Below are 22810 nucleotides of genomic sequence, written 5' to 3'. Positions count from 1 at the left end.
CTAACAAATTTATTTGAGCATAAGCTTTCGTGAGCTACAGCTAACATTTCACCCTTTAAAGATAAATTAGACATTAATCACTTTTAATAGTAATTTTGGGGAAAGCAGGGGTGTTCATCTTAAAACCATAAACAACCATGAACAGACCTCTGTATAACAAACACTGGTAAATACAAAAATATCACTCTGGTTTGCAGGCACCAGAAATTAATAGTTTTGTAATGGCTCCATCTTGTGGTCAAATGGAAAGTGACACCCTGCTTTAAATTACAAAACTTGTGTTATTCCAGAACAGGGATCGGCAATGTTTGGCACATGGCCCCCATTGGCCTGGAGCAGTGAACAGCAGGTAAACAAACTGGCCCTGCCCGCCATGGGGCTTACCCTGGCAGGCCGCATGCCAAACATTGCCGATCTCTGTTCCAGAATATTAATCCCATTAACATGAAAAACATTGGGGGTGGGGTGGGAGCGGGGAGAAACTGACAAAAGAGAAGAGCAGTTTTTATCTCCTATCCTACATGGAATTTCATTCACCGGGTCAGGGTTTCATGGGGCAATATTCAGGGATGGGAGGTGTTGCAACAAACAGTGTGTGGCTGGCTCTCCCCAGATGGGATAATATTTCAAGTGGAAATCCAGCTACAAGTTTCTGCAGATCACAGCAGTGGCAACTCCCCATATGCTGTTATAGTCCTGGTCCTCTTGAGGAAGCCATGCTCTCATAAGGCAAAGGAGAGCTAAGGGAGCTGGGTCTCTGTGTAGATGTACCTAATCTCGGTGGTTACATTCTTGAGAGCCCAGTGTTATCCGTGGTTCTTTCAACCTAAAGATCTTGACAACATTTACTCTGTGTGAGGTGGTGTCAGGAAATAAATCAGGGGAGACACAGCCATCTGACCAATAGATGGCTGGCACAAAAAGGACAAAACAACAGTGCTTTCACTTAAAGCTAAACTTTACTTAGTCTCAAGCACTTACACACATCCACAGCAGATTAGTAAAACACCAGCCCTTGATAATTCCCAAAGCTGAGTGTGGCTCTCGAATAGCACAGCGGCAGCCCCTCTGCTGGTGGGGAACACAAGATGCATCCAGAGGGAGAGTCCCCGAAGCGTCCCTGAAGTTCCCTTTCTGAGAAGTCCAGTTACCTCAAACTTTTTCCCCTTATTTATACATTAGTAATACAATGACATATAACTTAAAGAAAACTTGCTAAGCAAGCAGTTTTTAAAGATCAAGCAAGAGCTTTCCTTATGGTCATCAATTAATCAGATATGTTTTTTTCCCCCCAGAGTCTCCATGTCTTGGGACCCTGACAGACACCTTCCTCAGGGTACATTATCGACAAGCGTCCAGTTTTTCTAGAATACATATATCAGCAATTTCAACATTCTTAGCAAGAAGGACATGGGGTCAAGCTGCCATGTCTGTGGCACCCAAAACTCCTTCCCCTCCTGCCTTGGTTATGCTAAGGCCACTGAATGACCAATTTATGATCTGCTGACTTGACTACTTGTAGAAATAAGCAATAGTGGTTTCAGGCACTTTACTGGTTTGCCAAAATTTCCCTGAACTGTTCCCCTCCTTAAAGGTCTCCTTTCACACAAGGGGACCTTTATATGATTGCTGTTACACCTTTTCTGGATGCAATTGAGTTGAGATCCAATAAAAGCTCAAGGCTTTCAGCCAAGACCAAGCAAATGATCTTCTTGTTGGCATTCCATACTCAGCACACCAGCATAGCAATTGACAAGAGATCATTGTATCCTCCTTTCCCATTTAAGGGAGGGGTGACAAGTTTGATATGTTCTTCTCTTGGGGGTATAAGTGTCGGTGGCAGTAACAACTGATTCATCTGTCGTGGGACTTGCAATTGCCGGATTTTGCGCCATGTCCAGCATGTCATTAGGCTGGTAACAATAACTATTATTTGGCAACCCAAGATTACTATGATGGGGTGTAGGGCCAAATTCAGGATGCCTGTGCCAGTGCGGGACCATCCCAATAACACTTCCCACCAGTGGTGTGACAGGACTTGGCCAATTCTTGCAAATACCCATTCAATTTCATTGGCATTATGAGTCACGGTAACCATGACTCTGCACCCTTCCTGTTTTGCAGTATATAGCTGGTTCTGTAAATCAAGCTGTACAAGCAATGTTGGTAAAGCAGTTAAATTAATTCCAATGGGCACAGGTTTACAATAGAATATAAGTATAATGACCGGTTTCAGAGTAGCAGCCGTGTTAGTCTGTATCCGCAAAAAGAAAAGGAGTACTTGTGGCACCCTAGAGACTAGCACTAATTTAACAACAATGATTTTATTCAACATTTTGAACTATTATTGATTGTTTCCATCCCTCAATGTTTAATATCTTTGGTATTATAGATGGATTTGTAGAATGTACAGTCATGTACTGAATAGACAGCAACAGCTTTAAAACAGGCCATGAGTTGGCCTAAATGGCAATTGCCACAAATGATAAGTTCGTCTTTCTAAAAATTGAAACTTTCTATCATTGATTATTTTTGGTATTCATTTCTTCTCATTATCCCTCTTCGGTGCCTTTCTATCTTCATGTGTGTGACTTCTTTGAATATGTTTTTTTTTATTAGTCTACCTACAGGGGAATTTCTGAAACCATATAAACTCAGTCATCTGGAAATATCCTTCTACTCAAGGCCGTTTGCCCTATTCAAAGGCAAGTTCAACCTGACAAAGAAGCTCAGTAAGAGATAAAAGAAATGTTAATTGTGAAAAGTTGCAGGAACGAGGATGAGGAGGAGAGCTCAGGCAAACTTGAGTTTAGCCCACAGGCTGTCTCCTATTGCACTTTACAGGTGACCTGCCAGTGAGGGAGGCTTAGCTTACTATGGTTGCTGGTGAATATATGTATATCTATTGATGGAATGGATAAGCAGCCTGTTAAGATACTGTGAAAATTATTGTGTATGAATACCCAGAGCCTGGATTGGTGCTCAATTGTTTATATATCTTAATAGATACATTTAAAAAATGCCTTTTATCTTTTGTGTGTACCAGCAATTCAGGTTTACGCTATTGAATCGCTCATTGATTTAGGTATGGAAATGTCAGATAAGTCATTCTATCTCTGACAGAAACAGTACGATTGGATACTGCATTTAGGACCAAAATGACTGGAATTGAAATAAATGGGGTTCCACACAGGTGCCACAGTCTTCCCACATGGATCACAATACAGGATCATGGTCTAAATTTGCAAATGCCCATGAAAATGTTCACAAGGAATGGTAGTTTTGACAGCATGGATCAGTGTTCAAGTCACACTTCCTGTCACTACCTGTCCTGGGATGGGGAAGCTAATGATCCAACCAGTGGACCAAATTTGGTGATGAATCCTGGTCACGTGCCACCTAAGGCATGTTGTGCATACACTAAGAAGCACGTTTAGATGCCAACACTCTGAAAAACTAAGACTGCAAAAGTATCTTTGTGAAGAAAGACTGAGAGAAAGCTTTGTCATGGCAATAGTAAGAAGCTGGAGATTTAAACTGTTATCTTTTCCTATCAGCGACCTATCCAGTTAGCCTGCTATGTTAGTACCTTCCTGCTATCAGGAAATAAATCTAGTATAGCATTGTCAATGACCGTGAGAGATCCAAAATTTATTCCTTAACTAAGCATGTTAAATCCCAGCTGTCCATCTGAGGGAATAAACCAATATATTCTTAAAAAACATGAACGATTATAATAGTCTAGACCTGAAAGCTGAAACAGCAGATTTGCAGCACATTTTTACTTCATGTTGAAAAGCACAATTTCTTTTCAATATGTGTAAATGTGTTAAATTGTAATGCACATGAAACAATACACGCAATGAGGATTCCCCTCTAATCTGAAAAAAATTGACAGAGTTTTCCATCAAAGACAAACGTTCTGTGGGAATGGGTCAATTTTGATAAAACTTTCTAAGAGAAATACTGTAGTTTAAATGTTTAATTTTGACAATATCAACACATTTCATTGTGAGTTTTATATTCTATCACAATATTAAAAGTAATATATTTAATATTTTACAATATAAAATTCAAATTTGTTTTGATTAATTTTATATTGACATGTTTCATCTCCATTTTTGAATGTTTGTTTTATGGGAAAGTATGGAATTTGTGTCTTTTGTTCCAATTCTAAACATTTTTTGAAAAATCAGAATTTCCTATAGAATGGAAATTCCTGTACCCAAAAGCTCTACATGCAACATTTTAGAAACCTGTTTTAATCCAACAGAACCGGAAATTTGTTTTATGTATCAAACTACTTACTTTAGCAATCTTTTTAAAATAAATAAATATGGTGCTTCTGGAAGGTGTCAGGTTGAAAGTACAATTTTCTTTTTTTTCCTCAGAAGGTATATGGTAAAAGGCAGCATTAGTGAAAAATTTTCAGACTACTCCAGCAATGTGCTTAAACCATGACTTGTGCTGAGATGGAAGTTCAGTTTCCAGGTCAATAAGAATAAAAATTGTGATAGTGGAATCTGTGATGTGGACATTTGTCCATTAACCACTGGATTTCATAGAGGTTGACAACACACTTGTTTTGTTTTGTTTTTGTTTGTGGGGTGTTTTTTGTTGTTTTTTTGGTAGTTGTTACTACTATTTGGAGCTGAATTTTGTCTGGTAATGTGAGCGTGGAAACTTTCACTCTTCTGAGTCATCATTATTAGTAGTATAGTAACATGTAGAGGCTCCAATCAAGACCCAAGTTCCCATTATGCTAGATACTGCAAATATTATATACATCAGTGCCACAGTCCTTTTATTAACCTGGCCTACCACACACACAACCTGAAAACCTGAATCTAACTTTACATATCTAACCACAACTGAACAAAGGTTTATTCTCGGAAGTGAGAGAGGTTTGCAGATATATATAACATAAACATTATTGCCCAGTAGGGTTGTTATAATGTAATTCTGAATACATTCTGTGTAAAGGATATGCCTAAAGTGCTTTTCTTTTTTTATACACGGTGGTTAAATCATTACAAACTTCTCTATGCAGAGTGTCTAGAGGAGTGCAGATTCTTTTAGTTGAGGTTGGAATTGATGGATACAATCCCAGTAGTATATATTTTTCACTTCATATATTTGTTGAATTTGATTGTTTAAATTTTAGACTTTTAAATGGAAAATTTTAAGAGATCCTTATCTAAGAGAAAAATTTCTTTCCCTTTAAATTGCAAACCTTTGAAGAACTAGAGAGTAAGTGGCTTCCCTGGCATTTTTTTGAAAACTGGATCCTGAGTTGGGAATTTCTACTAAGGGTGAGTAGAACAGATTACTGGTCTTGATCATAACCCTGTGTGCATCCTACCACCATGTTCCTTTATGATGTGACCCTTTAAGACTAGAAGTTGCTGGGAATTATCATCTCCAGACTGGATGTGCTGGAGAATAGACCACGGACTAAGCATCATGTGACTGCCTGCAGACTATATAAAGGAGTGCTCCTGGTTTAATCTGAGGATCTGGCAGGAGGACAATGTGATAGTCAGGAAGGGCTGCCTCGTGGGGAACTGCGTGCCCTCTTCCCACCTGCAGGGGGAAGTGGGATAGGCCTCAGTTACCCTTTGTTTGTTTGTATTATTTTGACTTTTCTGCATCTTTTCTTCGTAAAACTAGTCCTCAATTTAAATGGTTTGTGGAGCTTTATTATACTTACTGTACTCCAGTGGGCAAACTCAGTGGCTAGGGCAAGCTTCTTGATGTTACTGGCCAAACTACAGGGATGGCAGCAGTCAGTCCACTTATCCTGATTTTTCTGGCTCAATCCTACATTCACAGTAAAGTGACCTGCATCTCAATGGAATACACTGAAGAGTTATCTATTAAATTCTGTTGGATGCTTTACAAACAAAACAAACATTCAAAGAAAACACTCCACCACAGGAAGGATATATTATTTTAAATTCTGTAGAAATTTTCCTGAAGAATAAAAATAAATGTATCCTGGTCTGAACAACCATGTGCACAGATCAGATTATCTGAAGACCCATGTAGTCCTTGGAACATCCCACCCCATTCCTTCCCATTAAGTTATCTCTTTGGCCCCAATCCTCCAATGAGTCCTGTGTGGGCAAATGCTTCAAAGGTTTCGAAGGGGTTGCTTGTGGGTGCAGGGATTATACCATGTGTTGATCCCAATGCATGATTGGGAACTTTGTGTTCATGCCTCTGGAGAATGGTGAAAACTTTGATATAAATCAAGATATGTGTGGCATGTGTAGCTGAAATAAATGATGCACATTTCTGATGACATTAATAAAAAGGGGGGGGGGGGGGAGAGAGAGGCAGAATGATCAGTAGCATCTGGAATCCTGCTGCTTTTACAGGAATCAACATAATAAGGCTTTCCGAGAGACTAATTCGAAAGACTAGTTATTTATGAACTACCCACATATCAAGACCTGTAATTACATTTATGTTAATTTTTGTAGCACTTGATCTGAATAACACAGTTTTGGGAGGACTTTTAATTAAAAAATATAAATGAATCAGATATTCTCTAATATAAATTGCAGAACAAAAGACCCCTTTCTTCTTAACAGCTATGAATTGGGTTTTCATTCAAAAATATCAATTAGGGGAAGAATTCATGCCAAAAAAAAATCCTTCCTTTTATTTTGAATACTCCAAATGAAGCTGCTGTTACAGAATAAACAATTATTTCATCCTCATAATTACTTGCCTACATTAAAATCAAGAAACAGATATACTTTTGGATATTACCTAAGGGATTTCCAGTGCAAAAATAAGGTTTTATAAGCATCATGAATCTTATTATTTGGATTTTTCCTTTTTCTTTGTTTTGAATTTCATCAGTTAAAAATGAATCCAGATTTGACTTGCGTAGTCATAATATCATAGACTCCTGGTGTATGGGGAGATTTTGGCAAGCCAGTAAAGTGCCTGAAACCACTATTACTTATTGCTACAAGTAGTCAAGTTAGCAGGCCGTAAATTGGTCATGCAGTGGCCTTAGCATAACCAAAGCAGGAGGGGAGGGGATTTGGGGTGCCATAGACAGGGCAGCTTGACCCCTCATCCTTCCTGCTAAGAATGTTGAAATTACTGATATATGTATTTTGGAAAAACAGGATGCTTGTCGATAATGTACCCTGAGGAATGTGTCTGTCAGGGTCCCAAGACATGGAGACTCTGGGGGGAAAAAAACATATCTGGTTAATTGATAACCATAAGGAAACCTCTTGCTTGATCTTTTAAAAAGTGCTTGCTTAGCAAGTTTTCTTTAAGTGATATGTCATTGTATTACTAATGTATAAATAAGAGGGAAAAGTTTGAGGTAACTGGACTTCTCAGAAAGGGCTCTTCAGAGACTCTCCCTCTGGATGCATCTTGTGTTCCCCACCAGCAGATGAGCTGCCATTGTGCCACTCAAGAGCCAGACTCAGGTTTGGGAATTATCGAGGGTTAGGGGTATTTCACTAACTGGTTGTGGATGTGTGTAAGTGCTTGAAATTAAGTAAAGTTTAGCTTTAAGTGAAAGCACTCTTGTGTTGTCCTGTTTGTGCCAGCCATCTATCAGTCAGACGGCCGTGTTTCCCCTGATTATTTCCTGACACCACCTTGCACAGAGTAAAAGTTATCAAGAGCTTTGAGTTGAAACAATGTACAGTGTATGTGATTTAAAAAAAAAAAACCTTTTAAGATCATATGGTAATGATGCTTCTCAGCTATTACCTGTGAATAAACTTAAAGCTTAGCACAGCAGAAAAAAACATTAAAAACTTGGTCTGCTGTATAAGAAGGAAAACTGAAGTATACCATCTCATGAATTTGATAACTGAACAGTGGGATAATTCAACCTAAACCCTTAAAAGGTAAAGCCATTAAAACCTGGGAAATAAACATGGGAAATGGTTATAATTCTTGATGTCTGATTTGTGTCCATTTATTCTTTTACTGTCCAGTTTGGTCAATGTACATGGCAGAGGGGCATTGCTGATACATGATGGCATATATCACATTGGTAGATGTGCAGGTGAACAAGCCTCTGATAGTGTGGCTGATGTGATTAGGCCCTATGATCATGTCCCCTGAATAGATATAGGGCATAATCACATCAGACACACTATCAGAGCTCATTCATCTGCACATCTAGTAATGTGATATATGCCATCATGTGCCAGCAATGCCCCTCTGCCATGTACATTGGCCAAACCGGACAGTCTCTATGTAAAAGAATAAATGAACACAAATCAGACAATAAGAATTATAACTATTTCCCTATGTTTATTTCTCCCCCTACTGTTCCTCACACATTATTGTCAACTGCTGGAAATGGCCCACCTTGATTATCACTACAAAAGAGGGTTTTTTTTCCCCTCTCCTGCTGGTAATAGCTCACCTTACCTGATCACTCTCGTTACAGTGTGTATGGTAACACCCATTGTTTCATGTTCTTTGTGTATATAAAATCTCCCCACTGTATTTTCCACAGCATGCATCCGATGAAGTGAGCTGTAGCTCACAAAAGCTTATGCTCAAATAGAGCCCAGACTGTGCTACTTGCTGCTGTCCACTAACCTGTCTTTGTAGAAGACTATACAGAAAGAGAACAAGGTAGGTATTCTGGGGTAGAGGAATGTCCGATCAAGTTCAGGGTGAAGGGAGGAAGCAAATATTTTCACTCCTCTCATCCCCCTAGAGTACCTGGGGGAGGAAAGGAGGAAATGGAAGTGAGTACTACTGGGCTACCCTGCCCAAAGCCATTAAAAGTGGGCCAGGATGGGAGAAGTAAGGCTACTGGTGGATGCTGTACTGGGTGAGGTTCCTGGGCTGGAAAATGGTGGAGGGGGTGCCAGGCATAGGTGGGAGGGAAGGAGAATGCTGGTTTGGATGCTGATAGGGTTAGCACCAATGGTATTGCGCTCTCAAACACAGATGATACTTTGAATATTGAAGCCAAGAATGGTACCTGAATGGTAGCCAATTGGCTGGAGGAGAAAGACGTGATGCAAACAGGCTGGGAATAAAACCATGAATGTACGTTGCGAGAGATTTTTGCCAAATCTTGTGAAATCTGAGTACAAAATGGTCAAAACTGGCAATGTTGCTGGATCCTTGATTGTTTCTTGAATCCCAGGGGTCATTAGCCAAAAGCTCCTTTTTATTAGTGTCTACTAGACATGTGTGGCCTTTCAGAAGTGGACCTCAACAATAATGGATGCCACTACTTCTACACTGTTACTACAATGCATTCTAACTGGTGACACACATGGAGACTTCTTGTAAATTACATCAGCTACAGAATATAGCTGCCCATTTGTTAGTTATGCTAGTTTAAGTAAACATTGTTACAATAGAGCCTCAATCACACCGTTGAATCACACCTACATATGAATACAAGGCCAAAGGTTTGAATCTGCTTTATAAGCAGGATTGGTTCCTGGATATCTGGGCTCCCATCTCTCTCTCTGAGTCACCAGGATAGTTGAAATCCTTTGGGAAGACTGATATCCCTTATATTTAAACCTGTGGCTGACAGGGCATTCTGAATGGAGAGAAAACTTAAGCATTCAATGAAAATTGACCTTCATCTTTTCAAAGAATATTGTTTTATAAATAATAAGCAAATTATCTTTTTTAAATTTTCAAAGTCCACTTTGAAAAATTACATAGCATTGAATGTTTATACATCTAATCACACTAGGTCAGATTCCTCCACACTCCCTACTGCTAAGTAGTACCTTACACCACAAGGTGCCCCACTGATTTTAATAGGACCTCTTGAAAGGGTCAGAATTGAGGGCCAGATTCTTATACCACTTACTCATGCTGAATAGTATCTTACTCCAGGAGAGAACTCATTGAACTCAATGGAACTTCTTCTGTAATAAGCTGCTATTCAACTGAACTCAGTGGGACTGCTCTTGTAACAAAGTTCCTGCTTCATATCATGGAATCATAGGACTGGAAGGGACCTCCAAAGGTCATTTAGCCCAGTCTCCTGCACTCATGGCAGGACTAAGTATTATCTAGACCATCCCTGACAGGTGTTTGTCTAACCTGCTCTTAAAAATCTCCAGTGATGGAGATTCCATAACCTCCCTAGGCAATTTACTTGGTGCTTAACCACCCTGACAGTTAGGAAGTTTTTCCTAATGTCCAACCTAAACCTCCCTTGCTGCAATTTAAGCCCATTGCGTCTTATCCTATCCTCAAGGCCCATAAATTCCAACCCTCTATTTTTTAATAAATGCTGAACATTGTAGTTCATTTGAAAAAAAAAAGTAAGTTTTCTGTCATTGTAAAGCAGCTAGGGATAGATGTAGTTTCAGCGCAGTGAAAAGCAATGGGTAATAGTACAAGATGTACAGAGCTTTGCATTTAGATTCATGGTCATATTATTAGCAAAGAGGTGAAAAGAGAGACAAAGCTACTGAGCTGCACTCTTGTACTTTCAGTCCTCTATCCATTTTGAAGTTTTGTCCGTGACATAAAGCCTTTTTAATGATGAGATTGGTAGCCTTTAATGGGATATGAAATAGATAAGAAAGCACTGAATGGAATATAGCATGTAAATGTCATGGATTACACCTTTAAAAATTGTCCTGAATTAGAGCTGTAAAAAAAACACACAGCACATTTTACACTTTGCTGCACAGGTTCTGAAAATTAACAGTTTTATAATTTCTATACATCAAGTTAAGAGTAATTTGCATCCCATAATGGTTCATTTTAGTAAAGAGTGAAGTATCCGACGTTTACGCATTATAAACCTATTTTATTAAATGAATGTGAATAATTGGCATTTTATAACCATTATCTCACTGTGTTATTGCTAAGCAATGAATTCCTCATAATTTGTTTGGAAGTCCAGGAGACACCTTTGTACTTTCTAGTAACAGAGGAAGGTTTTTTATCCATTAGGAAAGCATTTTTTTTTGTAGATTAGTATATAAAAAATTGTGTTTTCCCTCAGTGCTTAGCCTATTTAGCAAATAAGCTGATCAGTTCCTAGGTAATTTTATATATAAGTTATGCCAATTAAATATTTACGGCTTTGGTATAACAAACAATAGCTAACAACAAGCATGCTAATTGAACTGAAGTGATGTAATTGGTGCATTTTGATTATGTACAAGGTACGACTGGATTTTAAAGGTTTAAGTTTCAGGCTCACTTTGTAAAGCTGTTTCAAACAACTTTAAAAAGTTTTCTAGTCATTAAGCCAGACTAATACACCTAGATTACCCTTATTAATGTGCAGTACAGAGCTTTTAGAGTTGACACAAACCCATATAATGTTAGATACTGTTGGTGACTTAATATAATAAGTAATTTAAAATGTTTAGGATAAGATTTGTATATGGTTTCCCCTTATTAATATGGACTTTGGTACTTTTCAAAATGGAGCCGAATCTCCATTTTGTCTGCAGAGGCGGGAGAATTAAGGTGCCAAAGCTGTGGTGCGAGGGCTGGTTCAAACCAGTTGGAACTGCCTTGTAACTGCCATCCCCTGAGAACTTTCCCGCCACTCACTGCTTATAAGGAACTGTCCCATTTCAGCACGGCACTGTCCATTCAGGAGGCAGCCACGTGCAGTCAGGTTTGCGCGTGTCTCCGGATCAAAAACTGTAAAGGATCCTGTGAACCATCAATTTACCTGCCTTCCTTTGGTCCACCAGTCAGCAGCTTCGGTTCCAGTGGCTTGTCACGATCCAGCAGCCAAAATCCAATGTTCTTCCCCAAAGGCCAGCATTTGGCCCAAGGGTAGAAGGTCCTGGACCAATCGCTCATTACCATCTGGCCTGACCATAGGTGACATCTGATTAGCTGTAGGCTATACTGGGGATTTGTTTTGTTCTTGTTGCCAAGGGAGGGGTATATTAGGTCTAAGCTTCAAGCTCCTTTGTTGCAGTCCCCTGTTTACTGAGTTTATGCATTTTATTATGGTTTTCCCCGTATGCCTTTATGTAAACAACCCTTAATGCAACACTTACCTGTTTCAACACAGCTTTTGTCTCTCCTCTTCTTTCCCACACCACACTTGTGAGGGAGGGTGGAGCACAGGAGCTGCTTCCTCAGGTAATAACCAGACCAAGAACCTGTACCTGTAAAAGGGAAACAGAGGCATATTGGGGTTCATTTAGTTGTGATTTTCCCTGGTTACAGTACATTGGTTTCTTTTAATCATTGGGACATGCCTATTTTGGCACTCTGAAGGTATTTATGTAATTATAAAAATATAGTGAAATACATTTCACTTTTAGGCCCTGATCTTACAAACAGTTACACACTTGTTTAACTCTAAGCAAATGAGTTGTCTCAGTAACTTTGAAGGACAGGCAGATGTGTGTTTACAGGATCAAGGCCAGACAGTTGCAACATGCTGTTCACAATAGAATTGAGCTTTCTAACAAATTCAAGCTCTATTCCCAACACAGTTGTATCAGACTTTTTTTCCCCCCCAAAATGAAAGAAGCAGCAGTTTTTCTTGGTTTCTACCACCTATTCTGAGGAATGGGAGTCCCAGTTCAGATAAAATATGCTGCTGCCCAAAACCCAAACTGGAAAAGTATTAAACTGTTTCTAAAGTACTGAGATGTCCACAATAAATCTTTGCATTGATAATTAGAAGTGTCAATTTCCCCTGCTGGTTTCCAACTGGTTAGTTGGAGAAGGAAGATTGTCACATGTTACATTTTATATTAGAGCATCCAAGATTGCATGTGTGTTAATGTAAAAGCATGCTACAGCTGTAAGACTGGTACAAGGACTATTTAGGGTCCCTTCACAAAAGGAGGTGGTTTATCAAGTCATAAGACATTGGGGGAGAGAATATGGAGTGTGGGCCTGACTAGTGGATTCTGAAAAGCCAGACAGGGAAATGAAATGCCCAGCCATGCCCTGAACATGCTTAGAAGAGAATAAAAAGCCACTGGTCTTTCCCCCACCAAGAGACTTAAAAGGAGACCTTCAGTCTACTCATGTCAGGAGGGACATGTAGCAAAGAAGCCCCACACACTATTGACATACGTTTTGGCTAAGTTTCCACAAGTTTTGATGAGTATAGTTTCTAATTCAAGCCGAAACGCTCAACCTTTTGTGGTTTAGCTCTTCCCCTACTTGAACAGAAAACATTCAGAACTGCTGTGAAAATTTATACACAAATTATTGTAGTGTAATGTAAATTACATAAAAAACACTCTTAAGAAAACATTAAGGCTGTAAAGCCAAGCATTCAAAAGTTAGAAAAGTGCAGAAGTAAAAGTTGCCCACACAGCAGTGACCCTCAGATGCCAGGAGCAACTGCAAGAAAGTTCTACTCAGACCATATAGTCCCAGGCTGGAGCATCAGTACAGATGCAATGTTTGGAAGATTTACCTGCCAAAATTCTAGCAAGTTTCTAGTGAGTATGTGCCAACAGAGTATTCAGAGGCTCTTAAACTGGCCAAATTTGGGTGAGTATAAACATGAATGGCAAGAGGTATATCCCTTCCACCATGGCAACCCATTCTGTCAAAAAATAAATAAAAAATCAAGACTATGTTCCAAAGCATTAGAGGTAGACATTAGAGGTTCTCACCTAAATGGCTGTAAGATTTTTTTTTAAACATGGGCAAAATTATGAATTTTTCCTTAACCTCATTTCTAAGAAATAGCTGAATTGTTTTCGCTGATGCTTTAAAAAAATAAATCAATCTGAGACTGACTCCAGACATGGCAAACTTGATCTCCGGAGGCTTACGCCTGTCTGATTTATAACATTCTACATTGGGATGTGCTGGGCAACATTAACTATAGATGGCACTACCTGTATAACCTAAACTCTACTCTCAGTTATGCTAATGTGAATCTAGAATAATACAATCATAACTGGATGCAATACACATTATTCAAGATTTCCAGAGCATTCCTTGGTGTTTTCACTGGAGGTGTTCACACAGCCATCTTGTTCACACTTTCTGCATTTTGGAATCTTCTAACTGTAGCACAGAAACAATGCTGTATGACTTAGGTGAACAAATCTATACAAATTCAGTCACTACTCAAAAGAAAGGAATTCAATCCATACTTTGCTCAGCTCTAGCAATGACATTGTTGTGGAAACCCTTTTAACTCCATCTAGAACTCAGAGTATTGACATTTTCATGTGATATTCCCTAAACTCAAACTGTCCTAGGCAATCCACTATACATTGTTGTGTATGAACTTGACCAAATATCAAATAGTCACAAAGAATCTTGAAGAGAAAAATAGGTGTATTTTACTGCCAGACACAATAGAAAGAACCTGTTCAATTAAAAAACAAAAACAAAAAAAAACCCCAAAACCCTGTAGCAATGTCATATCCAAAAGACCCAACCTATTTAGTCTTGAAGACAATATTATAAAGCCAACTTTTCTGGTACACTCACCCATTAGAAAACATTACATAGAAACAAATACTTCTTTGTCAAGATAAAACTATTTCCCCTAATACTGAGTTACATTGTAATAATTATTTTGAGAAAGATCTTGTGATTGCTATTACAGAATTATTTAGCTAAGAGGAGACAGTTTAGTAAGATATTACTTATTGCAATGCAGCTGAGGTCTGTAGTTGAACTATTGAAGGAATAACTGGTATCATTATATAAAATTAGTAAACAAAGTAGGCGATAAAATATTTTTCATTTGGGTCATTTGCATTCTTCTCCATTTAGACTCACTGTTTCTCTTACTCGTTTTAGCTATGAAAAGTGATGTAGTAGTTGAAAAGCTATATTTCACTTATTAAATGGAGAATCACCTGTTTAAGTTGGGTATATAAAAGCACTTAGGCATGCCTGTAATTTTTCACTCAGTTCCCCTGGTATCATATTATTATCTTCCATCTGCTACTGTACATCAATGTCTGATACCACTTTTATCTGGTTTTAGAATTCAGATGTTGCTTTCTTAGCTTTAAAATTCAGGTGTCACACTTCAATATATTAATTCAACTAAATTAATAATTTAAATAAAATAGCATTCAACTGTCTTGCCAATTTTACTCACAAAAAGACAGAAATAGTATTTATTTGGTAGTAGTAAAAAGACAGTCAGAAGTTTTGAAAATCAAGATTCAGTAATACTGTGTATAGACTTTACCTTATACCATAGATTTTAAAATAGCACTTTATTGCTGGGTTTCTATCATAAACAAAATGTTTTCAGGTGGAAAATTCTCCAGCATTTTCTAGGCTTATTTTATCAGAACTTCTAAAGAGAGGAACACATACAAAAAAGCTCTAACTAGAACTTAGTGAATACCTAGGGATTTTTCTTGTATCATGAGCACAAATGATGGACATCTTGAGGCTTAACTGTCATTTCTCTCTGAAGTCTACTATTTCATAGTATGAACAGTTGGGGGGAAAAAGATCAAGATCAAATTGAAACACCACCTTAAAGGTTGTCTTTTGATGAATGGGGAAGTTGGCCTTCGTAAGATATGGACAAAAGCATTTGTCACTCCTGAGAAACAGGTAAAGAAAGAATATATTCATACACATTTTTTTTAATTCACAGTCAATCAGTAGTGATCAATTGAAATTAGGAAGGTTAAGGAAGATGTCCTCTGGCATCTTTCTTAAATCTACACTCTGCTATTTTATGTGAGGTATAAGTATCTAGGACCTGTTCCTATAATCAGGTTAGGCTAAACTCACACTGAAGTCACTGAGCCACGGACTGCAGGTTTGGACCCCATATTTCTCCAGACTTCTTTCCTGAAGAATGGGAGGCATGAAGTGAGCTTTCAAGTAGCAAAGTGATTATGCACAGAATTGTTAGAAGTTTTGATTTCAAGTATTGCAAATACTTTGCTTCATTACGTAAGTTGCCATAGTCATTTTATTTCACTACATAAATGGTGACACCAAGTTATTTATGTCCTTTTATGTAAAATAATAATAAATGGATCCTTTGATAGGCAATTCAGATGACTGTTTGAGTGTCATCACATTACAGATGCATTAAAGTACAGCAGAAATGTAATATCTATTACCTCACTACTCATAATATGCCCAAAAAGCTTGGGTATTTTTTTAATGGGTTGTGATATAGTTTGTCACTATAAGTCACTTTCACAGCTGGCTGTGCAATAAATTGTTTAAACTATTTCCAATCTTTTCTCAAGCATTGAAACATCAATTAAGTTTCAATTCCTATATATTTCTTGACATTTACCAAACTTTTTTTTCTAATTAGAATTGTATGATTAACAAACACCTCTTGTGAGGGTTGAATCCAACAGCAGGGAGACGAGGTAAGCTTGGCTGAGTGCTTGAAATGACACTGAAAAATTTCATACTTTTAACAAACATTATTTATATATTAAGGCAGTGCCTAAAAGCACCAAATTGGGATCAGAGCTTGGGACTGTACAAACACAGTCTTTTCTCCAAAGAGCTTACTCTATAGTAGACAAGCTCTTGGTTACAAGCTTTCTACTTTGCTTCTTCCAAATTTAAACTCTAGCATCTGCATGCAAATATTCATTTGACATTTATAGCCCATGTTCTACCATAAAACACAGAAAGACAGCCTGCCTCAGAAAAGCAATCCAGAGATTTTATGCATTTAACTCTTAGTACAAATTCGCACCAAAAGACACCTGTATCATCTGCATACTACTTCGCAACATCAACATGTAACTTAGTTTCCTACCCATTGAACTGCCTTGCAGGCTCATATACTTACATTAGCTATTACTTCTACAAATTCTCATGTTCTCTGTCAAACTATGTATGAAAGTTAGAAACATTGCAACTTAATGGAAAAAAGTATTTTATTCACACCGTATATCAAAGGCAACTCTTGCTGAATAAAGGACAGTTGGATCATGATGGTCTGTAAAACAACTTAACTTGAACTCTGGGTAGACCCAGGGATTCATTATCCTACAGGTGTGGAGAGAGGGGAGTGATATGTAGCTTCTTTCACTTTCAAGTCCAAATCCCACAACAGGCTGTGGTGGGATTTAAAGGCAATAGAACTTTCATGGAGTTCCAGCTACAGAGGGGATATTCAGGGGAATTCTAAAGTTCCAGAACAGCTTTCTTGAAACTACAAATGCAGGAGTGTTGTGGGACATGGCCAGTGCATCTATGACTATGTGAATCCGCTGCCAAAAATGCCTCCCAAGGAGCAACAAAAAGGCTGCAAACACTGCTTTAATTCTTAGGCTGTAGTCATGATCACTGAATGACTCCACTGGACTACCCTGGATGTGAGTACCTGGGAAGGATTCTGCCCCACAACCACTGCACAGGAACCCATGGCAACTCCAGTTCATTAGAGAAGCACTCTCATGACATTCCTAACCTGTTGGCAGAAGCAAGAGATTCAAATAATTTCCATAAAGTTCTGAGTAGAACAGGTTGAATAATACATAATAATTTATTGAACAAATCTTCAGTTTTTTGGGAAATGTCTGTGGAGAGATGTTGATTTTCTCAAATTTATTGTCTGAAATTAGATAAATTGCTGCTCTTCAGAATCCAAAATTCAAACTGCATTGCTTGCTTTTAATTGGCCACATAAGACACTTATCAGAGTAGTAGCCGTGTTAGATTTTATCATAAAAAAACCCAAGGAGTACTTGTGGCACCTTAGAGGCTAACAAATACATTTGTTAATAAATGACCAAATAAATTGGTTAGTCTCTAAGGTGCCACAAGTACTCCTCATAAGACACTTAGTATTCTTTCCTTTCCTTGACTGGATGAGCTTATAATTAGATTTTGGGTTCAAATGTTTGTGAAAAGTAAGTTTAGAATTTGCTTGCCACAGGCATGCAAGCATGAAAGCTTGAAATTTGCTTTCTAGAAGCATTCATGCTAGTGACTCACTTGAATGAACATCTGCTGTCACGCTACAGTTATAATATAAATATCCTAGGTAATGGACCCATTTCATTCACTGAAGAGGAGACAGGCAAAAATAAATTGAATAATTGTGTGTTAAAACTAGAGGGATTTTTTAAAATTAAAATCTATAAAAGTAATAAGTTTGGCTAATAAGTGTTTGGATAACATCCAGTTAGATTATTGCTGTCCCTTATGAAGAACCATTTTTATTAAAGAGCTCAATTTGGTCCAAGCATCTACCTAAATGAAGATTTAGCGTGAATTGATATGGCTAGGTGATGGAAGACAGCTTTATATTCTCTTAGTTTAACCCCCATTTGGTTTTAGTCAGTCAGCCCCTTCTAATTTTCTATGCTGGTTATCACATATAGTTTACATGTGGGAGGTTTTGGCTCTTTTTATTTTAATAAATTAAAAATTTAGTTTGTCACCTCGTTTCCTGAGTAGGGGGAGCCAAGAGCCCTCCAAAATCTACAACCCATGACAATCAAAGACAGTAAAAGCCAACGAACCCCAAAAAACTGCTTTACAATTGTCCATTCGTGTCAATGGGAAGCAGCCACTCTGCATTCCTAAAATTATGTGGTACTAAGCAAATCTACAAGCACACTCAAGCCCACTCTTGTGATCCAATGAGGTGTTTAGCAAATGTGACTAGATTCTACTGCAGACACAGGAAAACTGATAATAATCAAATATTCCCTTGAGATAAGGTTTTCTGGTTTGTTTGTAATAGGACAGTAGAAAGAATGAAACCAACTCTGCAGTATGATCCTTGCAGGTGGTTTCTCTTGCCCCATCTTTTGGGATTTTATAAAAGTTTTCAGTAAAGGACTTCAGTAAAATGTGGATTTTCCCTTTGTATTATTCCTTGAATTCCCCTCCCAGTTAGGCCCTTTTTTTAATTCCCATTGGTAGCTTATATAAAAAGTGGATACATTTAAAAAAATCACCAGAGTAATCATAGAAGTTTCTGCAGTATTTACTCCACTCTAGTTGTACAAATTTGGATGATTATTTGAACCAAACTAGTTAAGTACCTTTGAAACAAACAGTCATAAGGTTTGCTTCCTGTGCACTGTATCTTTAAATTGCTGAGCACCCTCCCTGCATGAAGTTCAGCTCCGTAGCTGGTCGAAAAATAGGAAATGTTTTCTTTAAGTTGCAGCTCTCTTTAGATCCCCATTTTGTTCTCAGGGCATAGCACAGAACAGACACACACTGCATGCTCCTTCAAGGACACTTTATGTCTGTTCTTTCATGGAAAGAACATGCCGTTAGGCACAGGCCAGAATGAGTGGTGATGAGTAAGCTGCAGCACTGCAGGAGGCCCTATGAAATACTTCCGAGTAGCAAGACCTCCCTTGCTCTCGGGAAGCAAGTAACTAACCCCATCCTCCAACACTGATTTAGCTGCTCTGGTGGCATGTATAGGTGGGGGCATTACAAATAATAAAGTATAGTTCATGTTTTTGGTTATGATGAAGAGTTATTTTATCTGAACTTAATTGCCCAGACTTATCAGGTATATAGAAAAAGCACACTATTTGCTCGGTCACTTTCTGAGGCCATTACTCAGAGTTTACTCAGACTCCTGCTGAATTGAATGGAAGTTGTTTCCTGAGAAAGGCCTGAATGAACACTGAGTATGCACTTCATAATCTTGTCTTCAGAAAATAAGATATTATATTTGGAAGTCAGGGAACAGGAACAGCTTTAAGTTTCAATATAAAGCTTTTCTCCAGCTACTTAAGTCACAGAAAAAGATAAAACGCCCAAAACAGAGGAACCAAAATTGCCCAATCCCTTTTATTCGTTCACACATTCATTATATTTGCAATTTAAAACTTAGTGTTTCCAGCACCCCTAGAGTTGTATTGGTTCCTAGAAAGATGGGCTATAGAAAGGCAAGTGAGAACAGAGCGAGTCACTGTACAACTACGGCTATTCAGACTTTTCTTGTAAGTTAAGGAGAACGCTCTGGTATTCTAAGCTTGCTATTGCGTTATCTCTGTTAAATTGCATTCCATGGGGAACTGTCCTGGAGATCATTGTTATACAATAAGCCCAAGTCTGAACATTAAAGAAAGAATCTCTAGGACTTTTCTTTTTATATGTACTTCATTAGTCACAAATGCAGAACCTACTAACATGGATATTTCAGATTTCCTCTTACAAAACTCAGTGTAGCAGACTTCCCATCAATCACTGGCAGTGCAGGAAAGTGTTTATTCCTATGGCAAATGTCAGCTATTGTAAATGGACTGTGCAATAGAGAAGTTGTAGCAACACTAGGTATTTCTGTATCGGTAAGCAACAAACTCAGATTTTTTTAAAATAGCAGTCAGTGGCAATTATTCTCATCACTGCACGCCCCTTTTCTTTTGCCCCAATTTGTTTTATTAGCACAATCAGTATTTTGCATGATAGTTAACATTAAAAGTTCCATTTATACTAATTAAATAAAATTGCCCTTTCCATGAAATGCATAACATTAGGTACAGTGGTTGTCTTAGCTCAGAGATTCAGCAGAGCATAGAAACCTTTAAACCATTGCATTAATCCTGTACCTCATTACAAAAGCCACATTGTTCCAGCCACCTCTGTTGGCAGAAGGAAAGAGAAAAAGAGGTGGGTCTATAAAGAGAGAAGTGGAAAGAGGAAGTGCTATTGCTGCAAGATTTGTTCGTAAAAAGTAGTATTGGTGCATATGTAACAGCCACCTCCATCATTTCATTAATCCTCCCCATATACCCTTCCATCGGAGCTCTGAGAAGATCAAGTTTCATGCTACAAGGGGGAGAGGGCGTCAGGAATGGGTATTCAAGGTGCCCACTCTCTAATGGAAATGGTTACTTCCCAAACCTCCTCACCGTGCAAATTAACTTTAAAAGAGCATTGGTTTCCCTTTCACAACCAGTGGCACTCGAGAAGGAAGAATTAAAAGGAAACATTAAGTGCAAACTTGTGGAGTATATCCTTCTCCTGGAAGAAGCTCACAGAGTTTTCATATATTTATAGATTGCAAAGCTAGATTGGAATTGTTGTCATCTAGTCTGACCTCCTTTAGAACACCTATCACAGAACTTCCAACATAATTCCTAGAGGAGATCTTTTAGGAGGAAAAACAAACCATCCAATCCTGATTTAAAAATGGTCAGTGATGGTGAATCCATCACAACCCTTGGTAAACTGTTCCAATGGTTAATTACCCTCACCATTAAAAATGTTTGTTTTATTTGTCTGGCTTCACATTCCAGCCATTGGATCGTGTTATGCCTTTCTCCACTAGATTGAAGATTATTAAATATTTGTTCCCCATATAGATATCTATAGTCTAATCAAATCACCCCTTAACCTTCTCTCTATTAAGCTAAACAGGTTGAGCTCCTGGAGCCTAGCACTATAAATCATGTTTTCTAATCCTTAAATCATTCTTGTGGTTCTCATCTGAACCCTAATTTATAAATATCCTTCTTGTTACAGGCATGTTTTATTTGCTTATGAGTTTTCACTAGTGTGCACAAGTTTAATTTATTTCCGTATTACTATCAAGTTATATGGTTGGTGGATATACCTTTGTTCAGGTCTCTTTGTGTAAACAGCCATTGAGCTAAAAACAGAGACAGAGGAGGAGAGTTCACACACAAAAAAACTAGGGTGCCTACAGCAAATCACCTAGATTTATACTTTGGTCCCTAAATAAACCAGGCCTGATTTTCAAAAGGTGCTGACCACTCACAGCTTCTATTGAAAGCCATGCAAGCCATAGGTACTCAGCAACTTTGAAAATCATCTGTTTTATCAAAACAACTTAAGTACAGTTTTAGGCTTCAAACTTTCAAAATATTGGCTATGCATGCTGGATTAATATACTGTATGTCTGCATTTATGTATTTCAATTGGCAACCTCCATTTTGTTTTGTGGAAAGCCACTGGGATTTTAAAGCTGTTCTGGGGCTTCATCTTGGCCCTATAGTTTCCATAACAGGGTTGTCATAAGTAACTCTTGCACCTAGCAGAGGGCTAACAAGGGAGTGTTGTTAAACCTGGAAAACATTACATTTATGTGGAATCATCCTTAGACAAAGAGATGGCTGCTTGATATGTGCAAATAACTTATTTTTCAGTTTGCTGGCATTGTAAATAAATAATTTTTGATAAACCAGCAAGAAATCTGAGGAATTGTCACAGATTTAAGTGTCGCTAGAGGAGGTTTTGGAATTAATTGAGAAACTTAACTGTAACAAGTCATTGAGACCAGATGGCATTCACCCAAGAGTTCTGAAAGAATTAAAATGTGAGATTGCAGAACTATTAACTATGGTTTGTAACCTATCCTTTAAATCAGCTACCATACCGAATGACTGGAAGATAGCTAATGTAAAGCCAATATTTAAGAAGGGCTCTAGAGGTGATCCTGGCAATTACAGACCGGTAAGTCTAACGTCAGTACCGGGCAATTAGTTGAAATAAAATTAGTAGAATAAAATTGTCAGACACATAGAAGAACATAAATTGTTGCGCAAAAGTCAACATGGTTTCTGTAAAGGGAGATCATGTCTTACTAATCTATTAGAGTTCTTTGAGGGGGTCAACAAACATGTGGACAAGGGGGATCCAGTAGACATAGTGTACTTAGATTTCCAGAAAGCTTTTGACAAGAGCCTTGCCAAAGGCTCTTATGTAAATTAAGTTGTCATGGGATAAGAGGGAAGATCCTTTCATGGACCGAGAACTGGTTAAAAGACAGGGAACAAAGGTTAGGAATGATTAGGGGTTTGCAATGGGTCCCTTATGAGGAGAGATTAAAGAGGCTAGGACTTTTCAGCTTGGAAAAGAGGAGGTTGTGAAGGCTAGGGCTATAACACGGTTTATAAAGAGAAGTGGATAAATTCAT

The 22810-nt window shown here is 38.1% G+C and overlaps 1 protein-coding gene and 1 long non-coding RNA gene across 4 annotated transcripts in view; one reads left to right on the top strand and one right to left on the bottom strand.

Moving 5' to 3' along the window:
* Nucleotides 1–22810, bottom strand: part of LOC119860397 (beta-1,3-galactosyltransferase 2-like) — a 167778-nt gene that overhangs the window by 31630 nt on the left and 113338 nt on the right. For 2 of the 3 annotated variants that reach the window (XM_038414051.2, XM_043490903.1), the window contains exons 2-3: nt 12015–12125; nt 11678–11822 (exon numbers count right to left, since the gene is read on the bottom strand). The gene's annotated coding sequence lies outside the window, so the exon portion shown is untranslated. The remainder of the gene's footprint in view (nt 1–11677; nt 11823–12014; nt 12126–22810) is intronic. The other variant, XM_043490904.1, reaches the window with a different exon arrangement.
* Nucleotides 491–22760, top strand: LOC122455534. The gene is made up of 3 exons (XR_006273768.1): nt 491–501; nt 6422–6425; nt 22678–22760. It is a non-coding gene; the product is annotated as an uncharacterized LOC122455534 (long non-coding RNA).

This window comes from Dermochelys coriacea, chromosome 8 (assembly GCF_009764565.3).
Source record: "Dermochelys coriacea isolate rDerCor1 chromosome 8, rDerCor1.pri.v4, whole genome shotgun sequence".
NCBI lineage: Eukaryota > Metazoa > Chordata > Testudines > Dermochelyidae > Dermochelys > Dermochelys coriacea.
This window is presented reverse-complemented; position numbering and strand designations above follow the sequence as displayed.